Genomic DNA, 17,301 nt, shown 5'->3' with positions numbered 1-17,301 from the left:
AATACAGGTAACAAGCAGCCATCATGTTTGGTCCATAGTGTACTTTCAACATGTATCTACTATCCCGAGTGATCCCTCCAACTTTCATTTACTTAGTGTTCCTCTCTTCTTCCCAGCTACCTTATCCCCCAGTTTATGAGATCAGCTATCAAGACGTGGGGGAGTTCTCCTGACCCTTATCTTAACTGCCCTTAGGTGCTAATCTCCTATTATGTTACTTTATATTTCACAAATTAGTGCAGTCCTTTTATGTCTGTCCCTCTCTTTCTGACTAACTCCACTTATCATGATACTCTCCATGTTGATCCACTTATATGCAAATTTAATTACTTCATTTTTTTTTTCTAACAGCTGCATAGGATTCCATTGTGTAAATATACCAAAGTTTCTTTAACCAGTTGTCTGTTCTCGGGCACTCATTTTTTCCCCCAGATTCTGGATATTGTAAATAGTGCTGCAATAAACATACAAGTGTGGATGTCATTTCTACTGTACTTCTTTGCATCTTCAGGATATATTCCCAGCAGTGGTATTGCTGGGTCAAATGGAAGCTCGATTTCTAGTTTTTTGAGAAGCATCTCTATTGTTTTCCAAAAAGGCTGGACCAGTCAGCATTCCCAACCAGCAGTGAAGAAGAGTCCCTTTTTCGCTGCAGCCAGAGATCACTCTTAAAAGCAGGGAGTCCCAGGTGTGGCCCGAACTCCCGCCCTTCACTCCGGCAATTTTTTAAAAAGTTTTCACTGCTGTAAGTTTCTTACTCTTCCACTAAGGGATAACATAGTGTCCATGTGATTTGCTTTCTCTTGTAGCAATAGAGTACAAATGAGTCTCACCATTATCCCATATGCTTCACACTCCCACCCCCACATTTTTCTTTGTTGCTTTTTCAGTGACTTGGAGCTAAGCTCCAGCTGCCTGGGTGGCTCACAAACTTTGCTGGGCTGCTTGCCCAGGATTGCATTAATTTCTTGGGTGTTGGTGATCTTGGATATTTGGGCGCTTGCTGAGGATTCCTGCAGTGTCCACACACGTGGTCCCTCGAAAGTCACATTTCTGACCATGGTGCCCAAGTATCTTTTAGTGGTGTTCACTAGGGTCTGAACCCCTTAGCTCTGATGCTCACACATACTTGTCTGTGGTCCAGTAAGAAATAGCTCGAGGTGCCAAGGATCACATACAGCAGAGCTGCCAGGATGAAACTCACTATATGTTGTGACACTGGAGATCAATTCTTGATTTTGCAAAGGAGGCATTCTAAGCCAAGACTTATTCCTTGGGCTCCCCTGATACTTTTTCAAGTCTTCTGTGTGTTCCATAGTGTTGATTTTTAGTACCTAGGAAATAGTGTGTGAATTACTAATAGTGAGCTTGATCTTAGTAGTGATTTTCTCCTATATTATCCTATTTTTATCTCTCTGCTTCCTTTTCCTTAAATCCTCTTATAAGCAACCTCTTCCTTGACATGTTGGCATTTTGATGTGTTCTGTTGAAGTCTGGTGTTTGCCTCTAGCTATTCTAAAAGGCAGATCCTATGTGTTTGGTGTTTGTATCATAAACTATGCTCTCTCTCTCTCTCTCTCTCTCTCTCTCTCTCTCTCTCTCTCTCTCTCTCTCTCTCTCTTTCCCTGTCTCTCTCCCCTGTTTATCTCAGAAATTCTGGTTATTTAATTTATTCTCCAAGCTCAGAAGTCATATAAATATATATTTTATAGAAAATTCTAGTCAGAGAAAAGTCAAAGATTTTAATTCTAAGACATAATTATTTATTGGTAATTTTTTAATTAAATTATGCATTTTAAACATTTGCAATTGTGATCAAATCTTTCAAATGCATTTCCAAATTTATAACCATTTACAAAGGTGGGATTTTCTAAAAAAAAAAATCCTAGAGTCAGTGACTTAGCTGAACCCCAATGAAAATAGAGATAGAACTTAACTATACCTTTTTTTAAAAGATTTTTAGAGAATCACTGTGATGTACAGTTACAAATTTATGAACTTTTGTGTTTGCATTTCAGTCATAGAGTGATCATTTATCCATCCCTCCACCAGAGCCCATTCTCCTCCACCAATGATCCCAGTATCCCTCTCAACACCCCCACCCCATCCCCCACCACCCCACCCTGCCTCTGTGCCAGGGCATTCCCTTTTGTTCTCTCTCCTTTTGGGTGTTGTAGTTTGCAATAGAGGTACTGAGTGGTCTTCATGTTCAGTCAAGGTCTACATTCAGTTCACATCTTCCATCCCGAATGGGTCCTCCCAACATCCTCTACTTGGTGTTCCCTTCTCTATCTGAGCTGCCTTAGCTATACCTTTGATCATAAATCTCTTTGTCTTTCCAACACAATTCATCCTTCTTCGTATGGACACTAAACTGAACAAATAATATTTGTGAGTAAATACTATATTTAAAATAAAAATTATAACTCCTAATTCTGCTATTCACACTAGTTTACCTAGGTTATGAGCCTGTTTCTCCTGAGCCAGATGGTTGAGCATTACTTTTCAATTTTTTATGTGTGTAAACATAAATAACAGAAATTTTTTTATTCAGGTTTATTGAAAAAAATGTATGTGACCTCAAGTTCTTCTACTAATAAAATTTTACTGGATTTTAGTCAGTACTTATGATAATATGAAGCATGAAATAGCAACTATAACTTTGCAAACCAAGAATTATAATGATTTGTTTACTTGGAAAAATATTTAATTTGTCTCAAGTTGAAACTAAGAAGCCTGCCCAACTATAGTTTTATTTATTCATTCCAAGTATAATATTGAAAAGTACCATCTCTTGTCATTTACTAGTATTTCAGTTTCTGCTTTTATGTTTAATTTATTATTGACTTGTGACTTATTATCCTTTTACAGTTGAAAAATGAATTGAAATAAAATAATGATTTGCTTTTATTGCCAGACAAGATGCTAGATATCTTCTCTGCCAAGTTTACAGTTTAGAAGTAGCAGCATGTCTTAATAAATAGTTTAATAAAAACACAAAATAAAAATGAACATGTCAAAATGCTTACTTTTTACCACATAATCATTGGTTCTTACCAAACTAAATCAAAGAACACATCACTTAAGTCTCCATAATTGCAAACAAATGTTATGACTAGTAGCAAACCCACATAGGAAACATTGTATGTTTCAAAAATAAAGAATTCAAAGTAGTCAAAACAGTGCTCATCACACAGCTGTCCAAGAGAGTCTGACAGCTAGTGCTTTTTGTTTTATCTGCATTGCATTGATTAGAAAAATATTAATTTTGCATGACTCAATGTCAAATAAAATAATCATCAGTTGGATATGAAATCTACAAATCCATAGTTAAGGATAATCCTGGTAGAAAAAGAGAGGTTACTTTTTTTTCCCAGTTAATAGGCCCTGGGTGAACACCAATAAAAATTATCTAACAATTTATTTAATTTATAAAGTTGTTTGAGCCATTGACTATATAAAATAGACCATTGCTTCATGTAATTCAGAGACAAAATACAATATATTTAACTTCTGAGTTTGCGTACCCAAGTCACTATGGTTTCTAAACAGGAAAAAGTTATTTATTGTTTTGTTTCCCTGTTTTTTCCTTGCTTGTTTGACTGTTTTCGGACCATAGCTGGCTATGCTCTGTATGCTCTGGGTCTAATAGAGTCTCTGTACTCAGGAATCACTTGTGGCAGAGCTCTGGGGATCTTATGAAGTACTGAGGATCAAACTCAATCATGCAAGGAAAAAGCACCTTACATGCTATACTTTTACTTGCCCCTCCTTGCTATCATTTTAGGGTTTATTCAAAATGACCCCTCTGCAAATGCTATAACGTGCAATATTGAAAGAAACCAATAAAACTATGTTTTATCTCTTATATGCATCTGGTTCTTTGTACAGCAGCAGGAAGTCGCAGAGGGCACCACAGTGCCAGAGATTTCTCTGGGCTCCATACTGAGCCGATTTCACTGGGGCATCCTGGATGGAGCAGGTGCAGTCTCCTTGCCTACTCCAGGTGAAATCCTGCTAACCATGAGCTTACACAAGCAAGGATCAGGTATGTGAGTTCTAGGACGATGTCTCCAAGCCGCATGGTGGCAGCGGAGCTGGGCAGTCCCTCCCTGGCTCCCTGTCCACTCCTGATGCCAGATGTCACGCCCACAACCAGCCTCTAGGTGCCATTGTGAAATACTGGCATTCCGGGCCCAGAAACTCCCAATTGAATCCCAAAATGAATTAGCTCCCTACAGAGATGTCTCTGGAACCCAATCATTTGTATCACTTGTATCACTTGTAATCCCGTTGGTCTAAGATTTACTCGAGCAGGCGCCAGTAACGTCTCCATTTGTCCCTGTCTCGAGCTAGTGCAGCCCAATGATATCTGCTCGCTCCAGTAACAGGAAGAGCCTCAAATCCTTCATTTAGAGATTTGACGAAGAAATCTGACCATCTAGTTGGTGGGCAGCCACGAGGTCTTCTGATGCCCCGTGGAATCCAGTCAGTAACAGCTCTAGTCCAGTGGTCATCTCTGAATCGCATTACATGACTGGCCCATCTGATCTTTGATGCCTTGGCAAACAAGACACCATCCCTGGTTTTTGACCATCAACGGAGGTCAGCACTCCGGATTCCTTCTCTCACTTGAATGAGACATGATATCCCCAGCATAGCTCTTTCGATTCCTCTTTGGGATATCCTAATAGCATTCTCATCCTGTTTGCATAGGGCCCAGGTCTTTGAGGTATATGTTAGTGCAGTAAGAATGGTGGAATCGAAAAGATGTGTCCAGAGTCGGAGGTTCTTCATTCTCTTAACTACCTCTTCAACACTGTTGAATGCATTCCACGCTACTCTCCTCCTCCTGCGCAGTTCTGGCACCAAGGCATTCGTCATGTTGATTTCTCGACCCAGGTAAACAAAGCTGCTGCATTCGGAGATGTTTGTTCCATTGAGAGCAAATGGAGCTTCAGGGACCAGTTCATTTTTCATGAACATTGTCTTATTGAGATTCAGCTGCAATCAGATCTTTCCACACTCGTGGTTGAAGTCGGTCAGCATTTGTGCCACTTGGCTAATGGTTATTGTTATGAGAACGATGTCATCAGCGAAGTGGAGGTGGTGCAATTGCTGACCATCTATCTTCATTCCCATTCCTTCCCATTCCAGTCGATTCATGATGTTCTCAAGGGCGGCACTGAAGAGTTTTGGTGAAATGGTATCACCCTGCTGCATTTCTCTCTTTGTATCAATGATTACTTCCTTGTAGAATGGTGAGATTCTGGTGGTGAATCCACAATACAGCTCGTGGAGGATTTTGATATACTGAGTTTGAACACCTTGTTTGGCCAGGGCTTGGATGACTGTCTCAGTCTCAACAGAATCGAAGGCCTTCTTTAAGTTGATGAACATTAGACAGAGTGGCATCCTGAACTCTCGAGAAACTTCAATGAATTTAGTCACCGTGTGGTCTATTGTTCTGAATCCTCTTTGGAACCCAGCTTGCTCGCATGGTTGTCCTTCATCTAGTGTTCTGCCTATTCTATTCAGGATGACACAAGTGAACAACTTGTAGACGACAGACAGCAGGCAGATTGGGCAATAGTTGCCGATGTCGTGGATGTCTTCTTTCTTGTACAACAGAATGGTCCTACTGGTTTTCCACTGGGACGGAACCTGGCATTCAGATAGGTAGCATGTGAAGAGTCAGGCAAGTGTATTGATGAGTACTGGCTGCAGATTCTTCAGGTGTTCGGGTCTGACCTGAACAGTGAGAGACTGTCTGAATTCATCATGTCTACCAGATCATCCATCGTAACTCGCAGTTCCAGAAGGCTGAATCTAAACGCTGGACATGGGAGTCTCCCGGTGGACAATTCCACAATGGAATTGGCCACATATTCAATCGAAGGTTTTGCCTGACAGATGTCGCAGTTGTCCCAAAATTCCAAACAGGATCAGATCACTGTCCCCTTCATGCGAAATTCTACTTCGCAGAGCAGGGTGAAAAGTCTGCAAAATTTAAGTCTAAGAAGACAACTCCCAGAATGACTACCAACTGGGATCTCTTTGGCACTATTGCAGCAACATGGGAAGATGCCATCCTTGACAACATCAACAAGGAATACGATCGACTGGTTCAGCACCTCCATGTCTGTGCAAAGAATGCCGAGAGTGAGAAAGCCACAAACAGATGCCTGTCTTCGAAAACTCTAGAGCTCATTCGTCAACATGGTTTGGCACAAGCCTCAGGCAACCTCAGGCTAACGTCCAAGCTCACAAAGCTGTGCAGAGATGCGATAAAGGAAGACCTCAAAGAGAGAAGACCAGCAGTGTTGGCCAGTGCAGCAGAAGCTGGGAAAAGTATTCACAACACTCGCCTGTCCTTCACGAACTACAAGACCAAGATGACTGCCCTCTGACATCCCGATGGATCTATCACATCCTCCAGAAAGGCAATGGAGAAAATTATTCATGACTTTTACTCGGATATCTTTGCAGCCATGTCCACCTGCCCACATACCAAATTCCGCAAGATGGATATGTCATTCCCAATGTTCTCCCTTCTGAAATCTGACACGCCATTTAGCTGGTAAAGATGAAAATCATTTACAATTTTAGAATTTCAGAAGTGTGCAGCTGGTTATGTGGCCATGCAGCCTCTTGTGATATGCAAAATGAGCAATGGAAAATAAATGATCTAGAGTCTGCCCCTGGAAGGCAGGCTTGAATGATGGTGGAAAAATTTGAGCAAAAAATAATGCCCAAAATTAAAAAGAGAGCATCTGAGAAATTGTCTGCCATAGAGGTAGGGTAAGGACTGGGATGGTGGAGGGCATAATGGGGACATTGGTGATGGAAAGTTTGCACTGGTGGCAGGATGGGTATTAAATCATTGTATGGCTGAATCTCAAACATGAGAAGCTTTGTAACTATCTCACATTGGTTCAATTAAAAAATAAAACTTAAAAAATTATTAAAAATAAAAGAAGTTATTATAGATTTGTGCTATATAGATCATCAGAAATCAGAATGCTACTTCATGAGGACATTAACTTTGTATCTTCAATATTATGAAACTAAAACCAAGTACATAGTGGGAACTCAAATATTATTTGTTGTAATGGAAAAAAAATACCTAAAGAGTCAAAATACTGGGTTATTTTTTCAGATATAATTGAGTTGTAATAAAATGAGTGTATAGTAGAGATCTCATTCACTTGATATCCTGACTTTAGCCCCTATTATACAATAGCTTTTCAAACATAATAGTAAAAAATAATTCATTTGGATATAAACTTGAGAAAAATGAGGTTATATTAAGCAAGTTTTAGAATAACCACATGTTTAAACAAATTAGTATTAAGCTAAACACCTTTGTATAAATTAACAGTTGGTGTCAGAAGTGCATGACTGATTCAGTTATGAATCCAGTAAGAAAATAAAGCCTTTAAGATGTTATGTTGGTCAATTGGATTCCAAGTCTCAACTCTCACTGAAATTCATATTTCCATTTGTACCTCTGTCTCTTTTGACTAATATTTAAAACTTAGGTCACAGTAGAGCATAATAATTTAGAGAGCAGAATTGTTTTTGTTTGTTTTGAAGCCACACCTGGCAATACTCAGGCCTTATTCCTAGCTCTGTACTCAGGAATTACTCCTGTTGGGCTCAGGGGACCACATGGGGTGCCAGTGATTGAACATGGGTCAACTGTGTGCAAGATATGTCCTACCTGCTGGACTATTGCTCTAGGCCCCTAGAGAGCAGAATTCGAAAGTAGATATCCTGAGTTCAAATATCACAGAAGTTACCTATCTTTTTCCTTACTTTTCCTTCATTTTAATTGGTTGGAAAATGCAAGATGCAAATGACTTAACCCATTTGATGTAGTGAGAATGGTGTCTGGTATATATCAAGTATGAATGATCAAATATAATGGTTATTATACTAATTAGGGATACTAACATCTTCTACATGATTCCATCTTTATTTGTTTGTTTGTTTGCTTCTAAGGGAGTTGTGTTTGGCTTTATATTGTATCATTGCAAAAGAGCTGTGTCACTATTGCATTCTTATGTCATCTGTTTGTTTGTCTGCTCGGACTGTTCTTGCTTAGCTATTTACACATGTCCACACTTCTCCAATCTGTTTCAAAAAGAAGAAGCACATTCTCACCCCCTCTAGCAATTGCCCTATCTTTTGTCTCTATCATTCTTTTCCCCTTCATAACTAAACTTCTTTAAAGGCTGGCTGAAGCAGTCAGCCAACAATATCTCATAACACTTCAAAGCAAAAGAGAACATCTATGCCCCTGAGAAGAACAGGAACAGGACAGACCTGGGGCACATTGCATTCTGATCTGATAACCCATTAAACCCTTTCCTTTTACTCATCTCTCTTTAAAGCTACTTTATCTTGCCAAAAATGTAGGCACTTTCTTCTTCTCACTCACCTAGAAATCAAACTTTCAACTATATCTATATGCTTCTTTAGCATTAGTAAATATTGATGTGTCGGCAACATCCAAATAGAAATCTCTATCTTAGTTTTCATCTTGTGTGATTCTAGACATCCTCTATAGTATAGGCACCTCAACTAAAGCCTTGAAAAACTATTCTAAGTATTCTAACAAATTTAATGATTTTTCCCATAATCTGCCTTATTCTTTGGTAATTCCATAATCATCTTTTTATGCCTTTTAAATTATCATAAATATTTAATCTATAAAAACTACAAAAAGAACACACATTGTAATGACACTCAGTTTAAGCATAAAACGTTTAAACTTATTGAAACTCTATCTGTAAATCCATGCCAATATTATATAACTCTTTCTAAGTCCAAAGGAAACCATTATCCTGAATTCAAGTGCTTTTTTTAAAACTTCTTAAATGATAAAGTGTACTTAATTTTAGGATGAATTAACTCAGTTACTCCTAATGTTTAGCTCAAATAAATTGAACTGTTTAATAACAATTATTTTAGGATGTTTATGACAGAATTCACAATCTAACTATTATACTATTTATTTTTAATGCATTCTGCATCTCTAGAATCAGAACAAAATAACTGCAATAAAGCATAATCCTTAGAAGACTGTAGCAAGGTTTTAAATGATGGTAAGCATGACATGTAGGAATTAAGCAATCATCTGTTATAACAGAAAACAGAGGTAACATTTAAAGGAATGAGGCACTGGGCTTTTCTTGTTAGCACAAGTTACCTTCCTAGGTCTGCATTGTGTTTCCTATGTCCTTGGTCATATTACTCACTCATAAAAGCTGGATAACAGAAAGAGTAATACTTTATGTAAACTGGATAAAACACTTTACAAAATTGGGGATAATAATACTGGCCACCCACCAACTTCACAGGAATATCCCGAGGAATAATGAGGTCATGTTTGCCAGGTTTTATGAGATCCGTGGATGAAAGTAGTTGTAAAAGTACAAAGTCCTAGAAGAAATTCGGCTGTGCTCTGAGTGACAGATATAGTGTCTATGGAAAACTGAACTCAAGGATATTGTGACAAGGTAGATGTTTAAATTAGTAAGACTACCAAGGAAATGACAACAACTGGAACAGAGGAGCATAAATGTTGAGATGTCACTTTTCATCAATTTTTTTTATTCTTTATTTTATTTAGTTGGTATGAATTACAACGTTATCCATGATTGGGTTTCAGACTTACAATGTTTCAACACCAACGCAGTGTTCACTTTCCTCCACTGGGGACCCCCATTTCTCTCCCACTCACCAGTCTGTCTCTAGAAGAGGCTCTGTTTGATAACCTTTGGCACTGCTGTATCCAGCAGTGTTGCTGTAGGGCTTCATGCACTGCACTTTACTACCGTCAGCTCCTTCTCCTTCTCCCAGTCGAAATCCTCAACCACAGTAAAAATACGTTCTATTTAAGTATTCTTTTATTTTTAATTAAATCCTAGTTCAAGAAGCAGGTAGCATTCTAATTGTTTGACTAGATATGCACTAGCTAGCAAATATGGTGTCCTTTGGCTCTATGTTACCCTCTACCCAGATTCCTACCAAAATACTATTTTTGTAAAGAAAAGCTATTTTCAGTGTTTGTTTATTTGTTTGGGGGCCACACCTGTTAGTGCTTAAGGCTTATGCCAACTCTGCATTCAAAATTACTCCTGGCATATGGCGGGGGCATGCAGGGTGCTGGGGATTGAACTTTGGCCTGCTCTTGCAAGGCAAGCACCCAATCCACTGCACTCTCTCTCTTGCCCCAGTAAAGTTTTTGTTGTTGTTGTTGTTGTTGCTTTTTTATCACAGTAAAGGAGATACACCCAGCAAAGGTATTTTTTTTTCATGAAATCTTTAAATGCAAAAATATTTCATGGATCAGATTTTGAGAAATTCTCCTTTACTTTACAAAATGTTCTTGGAAGAGTAAACAACATGAAAAGAGAAAATGCAAGCTTTAAAATTCTGTTTATAATTATATTAGAGGAAACTGAACCTATTATTGAGTTGTGGGAGGTGGTAATAAAACTAAAATATTTTATAAAAATAAAAATAATATGTCCTTCAAAAATATTTGCGAGGCACAAAAATTAATATACATATTTGTATTCTGTCCATTTGTATCTTTTATTTTTTTAATCATTCAAGAATTAAGTTAAATATTGATCCTATTAGGCTGGAGCAATAGCACAGTGGTTGGGCATTCACCTTTCACGCGGCCGACCCGAGTTCAATTCCTCTGCCCCTCTTGTAGAGCCCGGCAAGCTGCGGAGAGTATCGAGCCTGCGAGGCAGTCTAGCAAGCTACCCGTGCATATTGGATATGCCAAAAACAATAACAATTAGTCTCACACTGAGAGACGTTACTGGTGCCTGCTCGAACAAATCGATGAGCAACGGGATGACAGTGATAACAGTGATTGATCCTATTAACATTAACACCCCCTGCCATCCACACTGTACCACTGTAGCCTCATTGTTCATTGATTTGCTCAAGCGTGCACCAGTAACGTCTCCATTGTGAGACTTGTTGTTACTGTTTTTGGCATATCAAATACAACAAGGGGAGTTTGCCAGGCTCTTGTTTCAATTTACACTCTCCACCATTTACACTCTCCACCGTGGCTTATAAGATAAACATGACTTCCCTATTTGGCAGCAATTATTTATTCAATGTTCATTAATTTACACTAAAACAATGGTGCTAGTCTGATTGTTTTGAGCTCTAATCCTCAGCAAGGCCAGCAGCTTTAGAGGCATGTTTAGGACTGCAGACTTCCTATCCACAGTAATCTCCACCTACACTCTTTCAAATCAACACTCCAATTTACGTTTGAGACAGATGAAATACACATGTTTCTCAATAATGTGAATTATACACTTCACATTCCTATATTTTCACGTATCTTTTAAAGCATACTCTTTCCGTGCTCTTACATCACTTATTCCTACATTAATCACACTCCTACCTACCCCCCACAAAAAACCCAAATTCTAACAACTTCAATATTAATTACTTGAAAGACCTTGAAAATGGATATTGTCATCACTTGATGGCTCTTCATATTGCTATTGCTTATGATAAAAACATGACTATTCTACCTTGCTTATTTTTTCTTTTTTGAGTCACACCCAGCGATGCACAGGGGTTACTCCTGGTTTGCGCTCAGGAATTACTCCTGGTTGTGCTCGGGGGACCATATGGGATGCTGGGAATTGAAGCCCCCGTCAGCCACATGCATGGCAAAAGCCCTACATGCTGTGCTGTCACTCCAGCCCCTCTACCTTATTTTTACTTCTTCCTTTACTTCCATAATCTTTATAATATTTAATTCTATCTCAATTTTAAAAGATTTTATTCTGATGCTGAATACCCTTGGAAAATGTATGCTCTCATATTCATCAATTGAAACACCATGAAATTTGAGCTAGAAATTAAATTATTGGTGAAATTACTGCCCTTTTGGCACTTTGTATCTTGAAGCAAATTACTTTAACTGCAATTATTGGACAGTCAGATTACACTGTCTAGTTATACATGACTTTATTTTTTATTTATAACCAACATACACAATAGGACATCTACTAGAGGATTTCCTCAAAAAGTCCCTCTGTTTATCAGTTCCACTTTTACTAACCTGTTTCTTATCCAGTGTAGATTTGGATATGAAAGATAATTTTAATAGAAAAATTAGTGCAATATGATAAATTCCTGTTAAAGCTTCAGGGGATTAGCATATGAGATGGGTGTTGTATCATCAACTTGGTTTCTAGAAACTCCTTTTTAAAGTGATACAACTTAAAATTAACCAAAAGTGAAGTTGCCCAATGTTTGGGAAGTAAAAGTGAAACAGTTGATAAATGCTACAGATTTCAATGAGATAAATATTGTGAGAGAGAAAACTAGGAATTCTATTCAATATTAGAGCACAAGCCTCACATATTTACAGCCCTGTGTTTGATTCCTGCCACTAAAAAAAGTGACAAGAGAACAATAAAATGGTACTAGTTTTCTCTAGTTCTCAAAACTTGATATTTATGACTCCTTATTAATAGGCAGCAAAGTCAATCAACAACAAATTTTAGGTTACGATTAGATCATTCCCTCCTAAACTATACAATCAAAATCACAATAGTTGATAAAATTGCAGAATTACTCTAGCCCTAGAGTGGCAGATCCCCCATCCATAATATAAAGACTTAAAATTTTTTGTTATATAAAGACTAAAGTAATAAATCATCACTAACAGAAATTTCCATTTCCTTTTGAAAAGGTGTCAAGTGATGTTCTTTAATTAAACCAAAATAGCCAAGGTATTACTTCATGCCTGACCTTTCCAAATTTTCCTCCTTCAATTAACTAGAATATTTGTTCAGTGAATTGCTGGTAGATTTCCATTCGATTCGTTTATCAAAAATGATCTACTTTTTGATGATAAATGATTGATAAATGACCTACTCAGCTGTACTCTTCAAAACATTTGTTTTTCTAACTTAATACCTAGAGAAATATATATATATATACATTATAAAAACTTTATAAATATTAAATGCCAACAAATGAGATAACCCAAGTAAAACTGACAAACCTTAAAGAGACAAATTATCAAGACTGGTTTATGCAGAAAAGCTGATAGAGAACATTTACAGAAAAATCTTTCTCATATATGAAATATAAAAAAATATAATAAAGAAATAATAAATGTCCAAAGGCAACAGATCCTGATAACAAGTCTACAGAACTAAGATTATTATACAGTGTGTGGTTTTGTACTAAGACTATAGTAGAGGGAAGGGTACATTCTGATGGATGGTATTATGTTGGAATTTTCTATGCATGAAGCACTCTCATTAACAGCATTGTAATCATGGTGTCTAAAATGAAAAGGGAAAAATATTTAAAAGTAGCAAAACAGTAAAAATCTGAACATAACTATAACAAATAAATATATTGAACCAATAATCACAAAGATAAATGACTTGCTCCTTAATTCTAGCAAGCTTTTAGAAAGAGTTATAGCAATTCTCAATTTGTGGCAAAAATTAGATAAAGAAGAATATCTTAATTTACTCTATGAGATTATCACTAATCTGTTACAAAAGATAATACAAGAAAACTACAGATCCATTTCTTATGGATATTTGTTTTAAAATTATCAGTAATATAATATCAAACTGAGTGTAAGGGCATATTAGAAAAAATAATTTCCTATATATAGTGATCATCTTATAATATTCCATAGAATAATCACTTAATAATTTCCAGTATTTATAATCATCACTGTTCCTTTTGATATTATTTCTATTATTTCTAGTCATAACATTCAGATCACAGCCCAGAATATATTGTGATTTTCTGTTGAGTCGGTATTAGTTTTAGGGAACAATTTAACCAGATTGACCCGCCCGCATGGCAGACCCTGGAAAGCTACCTGTGGCATATTTGATATGCCAAAAACAGTAACAATAAGTCTCACAATGGAGATGTTACTGGTGCCCACTTGAGCAAATCGATGAACAATGGGACGACAGTGCTACAGTGCTACAGCTACACAAGAACTATGGAATGATGATTTCTTTTTATTAGACTAAATACTCAAATGGAAGAAGATTCAGTTCCTTTATAAGTGCATAGGGGCTGGAGTGATAGCACAGAGAGTAGGGTGTTTGCCCTGCACATGGGTGACCCAGGTCCGATTCCCAGCATCCCAGACGGTCCCCTGAGCACTGGCAGGAGTAATTCCTGAGTACATGAGCCAGTAGTAACCCCTGAGCATCGCTGGGTGTGACACAACAAGCCGAAAAATAAAAAAAAGTGCATAGTGATTATTTGTTCTGCTTTTGACTTTGTTGTTGTTGCTCCTGGGCATCCTGGTAATGCCAGGGCTTACTCCTGAATCTACAATGAGGGATCACTTCTGTATAGCTTCAGGGATCATATGGGAGCCCAGGGATCAAACTTGGAGTAGGCAGATGCAAGGCAAGAACCTTACTCCCTATACTATCTTTCCAGGCTAGAATAGTTCTTATCTTTTTGGGAGTGGGTGGTTTGGGGCATACCTGGCAGTGCTCAGAATTTACTCCTGGCTCTGTACTCAGGAATCACTCCTGGTGTGCCTATAGGACTATTTAATATGATGGGGATCAAACTCAGATTGACAGCATGCAAGGAAAGCACCCTGGTTGTACTATCAGTCCTCATAATTATTCTTAATGAATGATTGTTGATCCACAATACAGGATTGCTTTAGTAACTGCATATATAAAATTAAGCAATCTAATATTAGAATACAGATAATAAAAACTTTAAACTTAAAATAATTAAGCATACACATTGGAAAATATTTTCCTTCTAATTAAATAGCTTCAAAACTTGATGTACATCAGGAAACTTCTTGGATACACGTTCATAAAAATTACTGACTATTTTTTTTCTGGCATTTTTAGATGTTTTCAGTTAAGCTTTAATGAACAAAGATATTTCATAAACAAAAATATTAGAATGGCAGAACTTGTGAACTCATCAACTATGCTCCACAGGAGAATAGATCTCCGGATATATCAGTCTAAGTCCCAAGGAAAAACTTCTGTTTTTCCAATAATAACCATGGAATGAAAACCATAAATTTACAGTGAAACATTAAAAAATGAATCACCTAATATTATGATACACTAAACCAAGCAAAGAATCATTTATGAAGAAAGTGCCAAAGTTAATGAAATATTCTTAGCTTGCCTATAGTAAATTATACCTGAAACAAAATAAAGCCAGATTTATCCCTATTGTCTTAAATAAAGGCAAGAATTTCAGTTTGATCATTAAATGGGATAAAAAGTGAATCTTCTAACTTCATAACACATATGAATTGATTGGGTTCTTGGCCAACCAGGAGAGAAGTTCAAGGCTAATGACCTTTTGCTAATGAGCTTTTTCTCAGGTTTTGTAGCACCAGAGGTCACCTGCACCACCCAGGCACTGCTCAACGACCTTCAGGATTGCACCCAGCAATGCCCTGTGACCAGTGCAGTGCCAGGATTAAACCAGGTTAAACGCATATTAGTCATGTGCTCTAAGCATTGTACTATCTCCCAGCCATATAGTATGTTTTTTTATATTTAGGCTTTATCATTTTGTCATTTATCATTTTATATCATATTTTATTATTTAGGTTTTTCTATAATCAGATTGGTTAAGTGCTTTGAACTACTTCATTCATTGGTGAGAGGAGCAATAAATATCACTTGTTTGACCTATTCCTTTGATCAAGTACAAATTTTTATTTTTAAGTAAAAAATAATCAAAAATTTATATTAAGAAGATGTTTTTGCATAAAAGGCAAGTTAATGTCTAAGTCTGATTTTACCAAAACCCAAGTTCTCTTTACAGTAACTTGGCTGTTAGGGGAAAAGTGATAAATAAAAGGAAGTTAGACAAGTTCTACGTTCAGAATTATAGAACATTTTATGTATAAACTCTCAGGTCTTATTTATGTCTTAAGTATGGTTTATTCTTACAGCTTCTTAGCATGCAGTAAATTGTAATTGCTTATTCAATTTTAAATTTCAAACTCTTCTCTCTTATGTTTTAGACTTTAGTTTAAGTAAAGAAAGCATATTTTTTATTCATATCACAAGCTTCAGTTGGTAAGATTTTTGGGGAAATGAAAAAGTGTAGCTATTACCAACTTAGTGATTTTATTTCATTTACAATATGAAAAATCAGAAAGACAAATTTAACTATGCTAAGTAAATAGCTTATCAAAGTTCACATTGTTGGAAAAATTACTTTTTAATTTAGAGATTAAACTTATATTTTGGAACTTAACTTTCAACAATTTGGCCATGAGGTTAATAGAAAATGTGGTAGGAAATTTATGCATGTTAGAAATGAATTTGCTAATTAATTCTTCTACAAAAACATCGTAAGTGCTCATTTGAGATTATTATTAGGCATTTGACCCTCTCTGCTATGTAATTTTTTCTTTACTCGGGTATAATTACAAATATAATTGCAAGATATTTACAATTGTGAAAGAGCTGGAGTGATCCCCCTTTCTCTTTTAGTTCTTCTAGGATGAAAAGTAATCAAATTGGCACCAGGCATATTGCTAAGAGGACAAAAGCAAAATCAATTTAAATCATAACATACATATTTTTTTGTATGCTTGGAAAAATCCCATAAGAAATGAATAACTTATCAAAAATGGTATAACCTTCTCAAGTAGTTTCATCTCAAAACAAAGAACTTTGGGAAGGCAGGAATGATAGGTTACTAGGGAAAGCACAAAAAATAGAATCTCATGCAGATTTACTTTATTGACTTATCCATTGATATTAAATCTAAAGATTCAGTGAAGGAAACAATGGGAGATTTTTATTTAAACTTATCCATGTTCACTAGAAAAAGTCAATCTCTACCCAACTTTAAAATGCATTATGAATTAACTCTCATACCAAAAAACATATTTTCTAAGTGACAGGTTTTTGTTTCCTACAAATGTAAACTGTGATAAATAATATAAATGAAAGGATTCCCCACATCAAATTAATTAATGTAGCCATAAACTCATATATATAGCAGGTTTTCTTAATAAAAACATTTATTTTCCTCGCTTAGCAAAATTCATTATACCATGCAGTGCTTTCAGTTTAGTTAACATGATATACATTAGATAATTAAGCATATTAATCTTATACTAATAGCTTGGACCATTTTACTACAATCTATTTGTGTGTTCCAACTCCTGGGCTCTGATTCCATGAATATGAATGCTTTTAAAGCTACATATAAAAATGACACCATCATGTATCATGTATCTTTCTC

The sequence above is a fragment of the Sorex araneus genome, chromosome 2 (assembly GCF_027595985.1).
Source record: "Sorex araneus isolate mSorAra2 chromosome 2, mSorAra2.pri, whole genome shotgun sequence".
Taxonomy (NCBI): domain Eukaryota; kingdom Metazoa; phylum Chordata; class Mammalia; order Eulipotyphla; family Soricidae; genus Sorex; species Sorex araneus.
Note: the sequence above shows the minus strand (reverse complement) of the source record.